This window comes from Echinops telfairi, unplaced genomic scaffold, assembly GCF_000313985.2.
Source record: "Echinops telfairi isolate 266 unplaced genomic scaffold, ASM31398v2 ScPeMD7_2;HRSCAF=8, whole genome shotgun sequence".
In the NCBI taxonomy this organism is placed as follows: domain Eukaryota; kingdom Metazoa; phylum Chordata; class Mammalia; order Afrosoricida; family Tenrecidae; genus Echinops; species Echinops telfairi.
Genome location: NW_022103898.1, coordinates 29,849,042 through 29,860,879, shown reverse-complemented (window position 1 = coordinate 29,860,879; position 11,838 = coordinate 29,849,042).

The following is an 11,838-nucleotide window of genomic DNA, read 5'->3' as shown; positions in this document are numbered from 1 at the left end:
TGCATGATCAAGGCCTCCATATACCAAGTCTGAACTCTTATGAGAAAATCTTAACTGGTCTCTACAATCTCATGTCCCATCTTGAGTTTAGTCTATCCTCTCTCTCTTCTTTCAAAGTGTCTGCTTAACTCAGAACAGTATTGTCCACACTGGCTTCCTTAGAGCCTCAAAGAGCCTGGTCTAACCTATTGTGACTATTGGACAGCTACACTTAAAATCTAAGTTCTCCTTAAATATAACTAGTGAATCACCTTGCCAATAGAGAAAGGGATAAAATACATTGTGGGGAAATGGACAGAATTCCATAGCCTAACTTCCAATCCTCTAAGTCTCCTTGAGTTCATCAGGATAAAATCTGGACCCCTTAGCATGGCCTACAAGAACTTTCTTGAGCTGATTTCTTGTCCAATCCATGCCTCCCTACCTCATGCCCCCCATCTTTTATATTTCAGGAAAACAAAATCACTTTCTATTTCTCCAGCGTCTCTTTCTCTCTCATTCCTCTGTGCTTTAATCTACACTATTCCCATTCCCATTAGGCATTCTCCTAAGACATTACGCAGAACTCAGTTCAGGCCACTCAGGAACTCCTTTGTGGTTCCTTGACTTCCTAGTCTCGATTTCTCTTTTTTTACCTGATACCTCTACCCTCAAGCCCATGAGCTATTGGATCCAAAGCCTTTTTTTCCCCATCTGGATGTGTCCAAAGAATAGTGCGACACTGGATATAAAACATGTTACTGATTGCTTAATTGATTGACTAAAACGTAGGCAGGGTCAAGAAAATTTAAATAAAAGTGTTCATGATAAAACCAAAAACCAAACTAGCTGCCATTGAATCAGTTCTGACTCACAATGACTGTATAGGACAGAGTAGAACTTCCCCCTGGGGCTTCGGAGGCTTCAGATCTTCTTGGCAGGATACAGTCTCATCTTGTTCCTGCAGAATGGCTGGTGAGTTTGAACTGCTGATCTTGCAACTATCAGCCCAATGAGTAATTCACTCTGCCACCAGGTTTCCAAAGCCTAAAACACCAGTTATTCCCAGGCAGTACCCCAAATGCTAACCAGCCCTAATCTTGTTTAGCTTCCAAAATCAGAGGACATCAGACTCATTCAGGATGGTATGATGGTAAAGTGAGTAGAAATAAAATAAAATATAAAAGTTTAAGGAAATTATTTAACAAATTTTGGGAGGATCCTTTTTTTAGTTTTGTGATTTTTTAAAAAATTCATGCAAATGAGGGCTAAAAAAATCATGTACAACTTAAAAACACATGAGTTTTTATGAGTGACTGGCAAAAAGAAACGTCCTTTCTCTCCTCCTTCAGGTAGAAGGGGAAAGAGTAAGCACCTCAGACACTTCTCAAGGATTTGGAATTCTTTGTTGAGGTTTTGGAATGGATTGAACTAAATCTCCGGCCTTGTAAGATTTGCCTGCTAAATTAGTCTCCTTGAAAACCCATCCCTGAGAAATTCTGAACCACTGTGATCCTCTTGGATGTGGAAAGTATACAAAGGATCACTTTTTAACTTTGTGTCAAATTTTATCAGCGTTAACTCTTGTAAGGTCAGAGTGCAGTGCTGAAAGTCTTCATCGCGGGGTGAGAAGGTGGATTGATTCATTGGACTGTGGTGTGATGGATAGCTTTGGCTCTGAGAGCAGTTGGGTCTGGGTTCAATCACCATGGGCTTTTTATTTTAACTTACTAGATGTGCTATTTTGGATAAACAAATATATCTTTACTAAGCCTCAGTCTCCTTATTTAGAAAACAGAGATCACACCTGTAATTATTCAACATTGCTGAGAGGATGAAATGTGTTTACTGTGCTAAGAACACTAGCACATCTACTCCAACATGGGGTCTCCATAAGATGGGGTCTCCATAGATGGTTTCATTTTTAACAGGAAGACCTCATTTTATATTACTAACATTTTCCTCTTTTACTGGGGTGTTTACTTCTTTTATTTTTATTACTAACTTCTTCCCTGTGGTGCAGGCCTCCCTCTGTCTTGGTGAAGTTCCGTCATTAAGGTCACCTGGAAAATCTACACTTCCCAGGATCCAATCAGCTTTTCACATCCTAACCATGGGCCTGACACCTTTTCCAATTAAGAAACACACACCTAAATATAAACAAAGCCAAAATCTTCAGGGACTTAGACAAAGTTCCTTAATGAGAGAATCTGTTTTAAATGGTAGATGATATGATTTAAAAACTTGAAAAGCTTGGAGACCAAAGAATAATTGCAAATCCGTGTGGGGCCATTGGTGAGAACAGAAATGTCAGGCTCTTCCTGTACTGTTAGTCTGAAGAATCTTCTTTTGTGTTTGGCTATACCAGCACATGGAAATGAGTCTGATTGACTGTAATCTGAGACTGTCAGAGCCCCAAACACACTAGGACTTTTTCAGGAGCTTCTACATCTTGCCTAGCCAAGGGATTTCCTCAAAGACATGTGAAAACTCTTATGGTTGTCTGTCCCACCACCACCCCAGCCCAATTCTCTGATAGGTCCTTCCTTAGGTTCTGTAGAGAAACATAACCAGTGATAGCTGATAAACTGATTGAGAGATAGATGTAGGAGAGAAAGAAATTGATTTACTTTTAATAATTTGCTTGCACCAATGTAGGAGGGCTGATAAATCCCCAATCCATAGCACAAACAAGAAGCTTGAGAGTCTTGTTGGTTCATGCAATTATGAATGGCAAGAGCACTGACCAGTCTCAAACCCACAGATCAAGCAACAGGCTGTAGACACCTGCAGACTTTTGTTTCTCCAGGGAACACACCCGAGGGAAAACTCCCTTTTCAACTGATTGATCATGTCCTTTCAGATTAAATTTTGAAAATAATTAACTTACAATCCTTCACTTCAGGAAAAGTAGTCTATTAAGGCCAACTGATGTAACTAAAAGTAAAATATTCCACAGCAATAATTAGACCACAGTTTGACCAAACAACTGGGAGCTATAGCCCAGCAAGTTGATACATAACATTAATACCACAGGGGACCCATAGATTTCTATGCATTGCTATCATGTGCCTGAGCAATACCCATTTTGAGATCAGGCCTAGACAACAGCAAACTCTAGCTTGCGAGCTGGTCTCATACTGCTCTCTATGAAGCGCATCCTCTTTTATTCATTTTATATTAAAAACCTATAGCAAAATTGTTAAACAGGACAGACATTTGGGTGAGAGAGCCACTGGGTTCAGATCCTGATGCCCCACTGAAACAAATTACTTACTTGGGATCTAAGCCTCATTCAATTGCTTGGCAGCAAAAATTAGAATTTTTCCACCATGGAAAACTTTCCAGAAGGCTTTCTATACTCATAACTAACTGGAAAATAAATAGGTGTCTAGCCAAGAAGGATATCCTTCTGGGTGTTGCAAACAGTTAACACATTTAACTGCTAGCTGAGAGATTGGAGGTTCAAATCCATCCAGATGTGCCTCAGAAGAAAAGCCTGGTTATCTAGCCCCCTCACCCCCATAATTCATTGAAAAACCTTTGGAATACAATTCAACTCTGATACACGTGGACTCAGCATGGGTTAACAGGTGATTAATTGGCGACTGCTAAAGTCCTATTTTTTATTGAGCATCCTCAGGTCTCAGTATAAATGCATATAAGTTCCCCAGGGTTCCTCTCCTTCATACGCTCCTCTCAGTCCCCATCAGGCCGAGTTAGGACCCTCTGCAATGTTCCTGGCCCTCTGTGCTCACACCACTTAGTAGTTTGCACATCTGTAATAATTTCATAAACTAGTTGTAATCATTTTTTAAAACATGCTTTCTTTTGTATAACATGCTTTTCACAAGAAGACCCTATCTACAGTATTCTCACAGTGACACTAGACTAGAACCTGCAGTGTAGAATACCTGTGGTAAATACTTGATGAGGGACACACCAAATTATTAAATGCCCAAGAATTGTGACTAGCCGAGAGAGAAATTATTTATTTATTTATTTTGGTGTGAAAGTCGGTGTTTCTATTGTTGTTGTTTCTAGCTGCGGTCAGGTCAGCTCATGTCAACCTTAAGTAAAAAGAGTGAAATGCCCCCCATCCTGCACCAACGTCACGATCTTTTGTATGGTGGAGTTCATTGTCATGACTACTGTGTCAGTCCTTGGATTTTGGGTTTCCCTCATTTTCGTTGACTCTCTAACTTAACCAAATATGATGTCCTGTCTAGCAGCTGGTTTTCCCTAATGAAGCAGCTGAAGTAAACAAGTCAACGACTCAACATGTTTGCTTCTAAGGAACGTTCTAGTTGTATTTCTTTTAAGACTAATTTGTTCACCCACCACCCATCTGTTAGTTTGTCATTCTATGGCTTGCTTGTTTCCGGAAGCCATGCCACTGGTATTTCAAATACCAGCAGGATCACCCATGGTGGGAAGCTTTCAGCAAGGTTTCCAGACTAGGGAGAAAAGTCTGGCCACTTCTGAAAATTGGCCAACGGAAAACGCGTGTGTGCAGGTCTAGACCAGAGGATTTAGGAATGTGTGCATTATTTTTACAATAACAATATGAATATGATTTCCCCAACTTGTTTTTTGGTTTGTTTTTTCCCGTAGGCATTTCCCACCACATTAAAGATTCTACTAAGCCAGGTTAAGAGACAAGATAAAGAACCTTAATAAGAGAAATTTTACTTAATGAAAAAGGATGAGGAGGTCTTCATGTTATACATACATTGGGAAGTCCAACAGTGGGACAGCATCTACATAATGATTAGCAAATTTCATTCAAATTCATTGTAATTCTTTCTCTGGAACTTTTTCCTTGTTACTTTGCTTGGTATGTGCCCGATATGGATATAAATGTAAATGCTTTTCAGGTCCTTTGCTTTCCTTGTCTCATTTTAAATGAACTCCCCACTTCACCACAAACTGTGTATTTGTAGTTCTATTTGTGGCCAAAATGCAATTGTCTAATTGTGCAATATGTAATTTGTAATATAATTATGCTGGTCAAATTATTTCCTGGCTGCTCAGTTACTGTGATTACATTTGTTAAGTTTACAAGCTACATGCTGTTCTTCTTCACTCTCCCTGGCTGGCAAACAGTTATATACGGCTTTTCGTTCTTGGGTTCAGGGGTTTGAGTGGGTGTCATCAGGGGTGGGATGGGGTGGGGGGAGTGAAATTTAATATCTTGTTTTCTACTATTACAGCTCCTCTTGTGCTAATGAAGATGGGAGCTGAGCCTGAGAACCCGCGACTGACTTTTACTCTCACACATCCACTCAACACTTAGAAAGATAGGTTGATGATAGTCCATTTCAAAGTCGCCTTTCAGAACATTCCATCTTGCTTGAAGGAATCTCGACTACCACTTACTGGGTGCTCTCTGTGAGTCAGACATCAGACAAAGTACTTTCCAGGCACATGAATGTCCATCTTTGGAACAAGTCTGTGAGGTCAGTACTTTGGTTATGACTGTGTTTTAGCCTACTTTTCCCAAAACAGTTTATACCATGAGTTTGTGTGCAGGTAGTTTGTTTTGGGAAGCAATCCCAAGGAAAATAAATGGGGAGTGGGAAAAAATTCTACCCAAGGATGTGTGATTTGACTTAATCACTCTGCAGGCAAATGAGGCTCTGGCTATATCACTGAGGAGTTGGTTACAATATACCTCAGCATTCTTGTCCCTCCAGATGTTGTGCCTTCTTGGTCGAGGGTTGTCCAGCAGGGTATTAACACCACAGCACTTCCAACATTGCCATGTTTAAGAGTAGTGCAACCGCACAGCCTGGGACAAGCATAAGACACACCTTGTCCAGCTGAGGGAAGTTGCCATCAGTTATATCTGGTATCAAGTGGTGGCCCAACACGGTAAGACTGGGCCAGAGAAAGTGAACTATACACATGGTTTTCCAAATATAAAAACTCAGGCTTGCAGTGGTTGTCCCAAAAAAAGCTAATATCTGGGAGAACTCATATCTAATATCTGAGAACTGCCAGGTTCTCAGAATTTCAGGATACAGGTCTCTCCTCGGGCTGCTGTTTCAATGCTACCCAGAAGTGCTCAGTGACTAAGTCCTCTGAAGTAGACAGCATATTCCTTCTTCTGGGTGTGTTCTTTTTCTGGAAGCTCTGCTGAGGCCTATCCACATTAGGTCACCCTGTTGGTGTTCAAAATAGCAGTTACATCGCTTCTAGTACTACAACAACACACAAGCCACCACACTAAGACCGATTGGCAGACAAGTGGAAGAGCCTAGACAAGATGGATCAACACTGTGTCTGCAGCAATGGAGTCAAACATAAAGACAATTGCGAGGAGGGCTGAGGACTTGCCAGTATTTTGGTCTGTTGTACTTAGGGTCACTATGAGTCAGAAACAACTCAATAGTACCTAAAAGCAACTGGCTGCTGTAAGAAATTACCACAGACATAGTGGCTTCAAACAACAGCTGTCTGGAGGCCAGAAATCTGAGATCTCATCAGGGCCATGCACCCTGAAGAGACTCAAGGGAGGAATCCAACCTTGCCTGTGGAACTTTTGGTGGTTGACAGCAATCTTTGGCATTCCTTAGTTATGGCAGCATAACTCCAGCTTCTGCCCCTGGCTTTGCATGGTCTCTTCCCTCTGTATCTGTGCACCTGTGTACAAATCTCCCTGTTATAAATTTAGTCATACTGTATTAGGCTCCATGATCATTCAAGATGTCCCCACTTTCACTTGATTATATCTTCAGAGTATCTATCTCCAAATGTGTTAGACAGGGTTCTCTAGAGAAATAAAACCAGGACACTAATAATTTTGTATTTAGATACCTAGAGATATAACATAAGAAATAAACAGTTAACTAATCTATAAAGCAGTACAAATGGCTCAGTGCAACTCACTTTCATGAGACAATTGTGAGACACTGGAAGTCCTTCAAGTCTTGAGGGCCACAGGGTAGTCCTCTGGAGAGCAATTCAGGCTATCCGGACATGGGGAGCAAACAGCAAGCAGGACACCAACAGTCAGCCAGATGACAGGGTCCAACAGTCCCCAGCTCAAGAGATGTACCTTCCAGTAGCATGTTGAAGCAGGTCTTGAAGGAACCTCAAGTGACAGTGACAAAGTCCACGGGTAGGTGTCCCACAGGTAGTGTAGTTTGCAAATGGAGGCACAGAATGAGCAAGACAGCCACACACTCATCCGATGATCAAAGAGCAAGAGAGAGAGAGAGAGGGAAGGCTCACTGAGCTATTTATCTCTCCATCCTTCAACCAATCTCACATGTGTTCATTGGCCATGTTGGCACAACAAAGCTACCTATCACACCAAATAAGGTCATATCCATAGGTTTCAGGTGGACATAAATTTGAGGGTGGCAGGGACACACTATTGAAACCTCTATTCATTCCCTTTGGAATATGTTCAAAATAGTTTCTTTGTTAGTTGCATAGTCCTTTTTTAGTAATTGAATATTGGAAATTTCTGAATACCCACTTATTAGAGGAGTCATGCATTTGGCTTCAAGCCTTGGTGGTATAGTGGGTCTCTCTTTAGGTTGTTAATCTCAAAGTCAGCAGATGGCAGCCTAACCTTGGTTCTCCCTGAGTTGGCTTGACCTTAGTCTTTGGGCTCTTCCTCAGGGAAACAATCCATTATTTTTATCAGAAGGGAGTGGGCCCTACATAGGGTGGGACAGACTATAGGGTCTGAGTGTTCTAGATGGCTGATAACCATCAGGGACATAACCTTTAAGCAGTTGACCTCCAAGTATATAGTCATTGATCATGTGATAACAAGCAGCACCTTAGGTTTGGCATATATCATGAGGGGACAACCTGGGGAATAACCTTTCGGTTTCCCACAAAGAAGGAAGGAGCGAGGAAGGGAGGAAGGAATATCCTCAATGTAAGAACACAAATGGTGAATGAGCGTATGTTTGATAGCATCGAAGGGAAACAAGAGAGAAAAGAAATGGTAAAGAAAACACTTCTTTCAAGAAGAGACATATGTATTGGTCTTGGAAATGCATAGCACTTTAGTATAGGGAGAAGACAAGAAAAGGTATTTGAGGCAAAGTAAAAGAATATAGACCAAAGAAGAAGGTACAATGGTGAGTGACCTGTTTAAGGGACAGAGGTGATTCTCAGAGCTAAAGGTGGGAAGTATTTGCCAAGAGGGGATCGACATACTGGAGGTCAAATTGTAAAAATTCATTGAATGGCATTCTAGTCAGACTGTCTGTAACCACAAAATGTGCCATCATAGGAGGAGTCAAGATGGTGTCCAGGTAGAATCACCTATCTGCCACTCTTGCTATTAGATCAGAAAATTAAGAGGTAAGGAGGTCAACACTAGAAATCTGGGTGCTAAACTATATATTTGGTGTACTGGGGTCTGGTCCAGCACTCCCCCTATAATTTTCACCCACAAAGAGAGTCGACAACTCATTGAAACACTCTAAGTTCCCTATGTCTGCCTGTGGGCTCCAGTAATCCCTCACCAGGTCCATCAGGACAGCTTCTGGCACCCTTCCTGCGCCTAAGAACTGAGTCATGCAGCAACCAGTAATTTCCCTAGGCTACTGTCTAAAAGTGGTCTTAATCCTAGGCTCACGGACAGCCTCTGAGAACTAGCCACAAGACCTCACACCGGAGTTCCCTTCTCTGCTCTCTGCCCTGCTCCTGAAGTCTAGGGCTTTGCAGCTCCCCTCCCCAGCCAGGAATAGAGTGACTACATTAGCCACCCCCCTCACCCACTCTCCCTAGCTCCACGCCTGACAGTGTGGGTAACATTAGATAATTAGACACTAACTGACAGCAATTAAAGAGTGTCTGGGATATCCCCAGAGCACAACCTGCAGTGCTGTGCAGGACAGAGCCTAGAGTTACACAGGAGTGCATCTAGGGGAGAATTCAGATCCAGTAGGCTTCAAACCCTCTCCATTAATCAGGTCCCCCTTCCCTGGGGGACAGCACAGTACAGCCCCAATATCAGGGCATCCCACAAGCCTATTATAAATAGAGGGGGGAAATTTTTTTTGAAACACTTTCAATTCCAGGGTGTTCTTTTGTGTAATTTTGAATGTAAGCCTCCAGAACACTGTCCGTTAGCATATCAATAACATAACAAGACAGCTAGAACTTTAATCCCCAGAGAACAGTGTAAGATTTTAACATAGCAACACAGGAAAAGCCAAAGAGTTGTTATAGCCAGAACACAAGCCAAAAACTGGCTCCATACAAGTTTTGGTATCCAGTCTTTAAAAGGCTTCAAATTGTGGCCAGACAGTCCAGACCAGGCCTGTGTCCATTCTGCAGGTCTGCGCCAACCCAGCTCAGTAACGAACCTACAGTATCCTGCCTCAGGCCAGCCTCTGGGACCCCCCAATACTGCCAGCCTCTGAGTCACCATGGCACCCACCTGCATAGCAGTCCAACTCGCCACCATAGTAGGCCACAGGTAGTCCTTGAAAACACTCTTACCAGTCACACAGAGATGGTACACAGTTCATCCAAAATGACATGCAAACAGCAATGTATTTCAACACCCTCGACCAGAAAAAGAGAAAAGCAAAATGCAACAGCAGAGGAAGTCGTAAATCTAACAATGCTCATTAAAGAATCAGACATTGATCTGCCACAAAAACAAATCAGAATGCTGCTTGTAGTAATACAGGGTATGGGGGAAGCAACACAGAATAAAGATACAATGATAGAGAAGATGAAGTCCAAAAGGAAATGTAAGAACTAATAGATGAGGTAACAGAAGCAAACCACAAGATCACAGACCTTACCAACAAACTAAAAGTGGCAAAGAATCATACCAGTGATGTCTAGAACAATAAAGCAGACTTCAACAAACAGGAAAGACAGTAAACAAGGTAATCATAGAGGTGGAAGAAAACCTGAGAACAGTGACAGATGCTATGAAGAACAATATTTGAATAATCTACAAAAACAAGATATGTTGAAGGCAACAGCTGAATTAGGTAGGGAAATCCTGGAAGCAAACTTCTCCACCTTAATGAATGAGAATTAGACACTCATACAGGAAGTAGAGTGGACACTAATTAGACAAAACCCCAGGAAGAACTCACCAAGGCATAAAAGAGTTAAATTATCCAACATCGAGGGAAAAGAAAATTTTAAAAGCATCAAGACAAAAAAAAGGCAGACATATACAATGGTGTTCAGGTAAGAATATGCTCAGACCTATTGGCAGAAAGCATGAAGAGGAGGAGTGAGTACAGTAACATCTTCCAAAATCGGGAATAAAAAAAAATTAAAAAAACTTAAAATTCTCTACCCTGAAAAGCTATCTGTTCCTATAGACAATGTGATAAGAGTCTTCCCGGACAAGGGAAAACTCAAAGAATATGCCATAAAATGCCATATCCTGCGGAAAATCCTTGTCAACTCACTGTGGTTAGAAGACCAACATCCACCTAGGACAAGCAGGAGACCACCATATAGCACAACTCCATTCAGAAGTCAATGCACTGAAAACAGCTACCAAGATAGTACTGCCTCAGAGGGAAAAGAAGTCAAGAATGAAGCCCCCCACATAAACACAGCACACTGATATGAAGGGAGATCGGAAAACACCCACTACATAAGGTATGAGATGACAGCAATGAATCCACAGATGGTGATAACAACTGAATGGCAACAGCCTGAACTTGCCCATTAAAAGACAAAGGTTAGAAAACCGGCCCAGAAAACAACCAATCAACCTGTTGCCTGCAAGAGGCACATCTTAAGCTCACAGACAAAAATAGACTAAGAATAAAAGGCTGACAGAAAAATACCAGGCAACTTAAAACAAATAAATCTCTGACAAAACGGACTTCAAGGTGCAAAACCATAACAAGAGAAAGGGATGGGCACTATATAATGCTCAGAGGATCAGTGGACCAGAAACCAGTAAGCAAAATAAATATATACACACCTAACAAGAGACCCACAAAATTCATCAAACTATTCAAAAGATGAAAAAAAGAAACCAGACTCAACAATCATAGTAGGTTACTTTAATACATGTCTATCAGAGAAAGATAGATCACTGGGAAAGAAGCTCAGCAAGGAGGCTACAGAGCTAAACACTACAATTAGGCGACAGGACCTGATAGATATTTATAGAACTTTCCAAATGCAAAAAAAAAATTCACATTCTTTTCAAGTGTGCATGGCTCATTTTTGAAAATAGACCACATGCTGGGACAAGCAGTCACAAGTCTGAGTAAATTCAACACATAGAGATCATGCATATGTCCCTCTTGGATGAATAATCCATAAAGTTGGTGATCAACAAAAGGACTACCCGAAAAACAAGGGCAAACAACTGGAGGATGAATAACAATTTTTTGTGGCATGCTTGGGTACCAGCCTCGAACAATATCGGGGTCCGTAGGTGCAACTGTAAGGCAATAATAGATACAGATTATAGTAAAGTCATAGAGAATAGGAAAGGTAGGAGAGAATAAGAGTCAGATGCAACTCATGGTGGCATGCTCACCTCTGGGATGGCCATGATCTCAGCAGCCAAGTCCGTGCAGAGAGAGGTAGGAGGAGAGCGATACATTCCTAGTCAAGGCTTATATATACTCAGGGGTGTGCAAGCCCCTGTGATTACATGTAACCACATACATAACAGAAAAGGGCTGTGTAATAAGCATACACGTGACAGGAAGGGGATGAGCTAGGGGTCTATATGCATTAGGAAGGGGAGGGACTAGGGGTATACATGTGACAAGATGTGTGGACCCTAGATTAAAGATGGCAGCCTAACCTTGGTCACCCTTGAGTGGGCTCAACCTTGTCTCTGGACTCTCCTTCAAGGAAACAATCTACTATCCTTATCTGTTATTG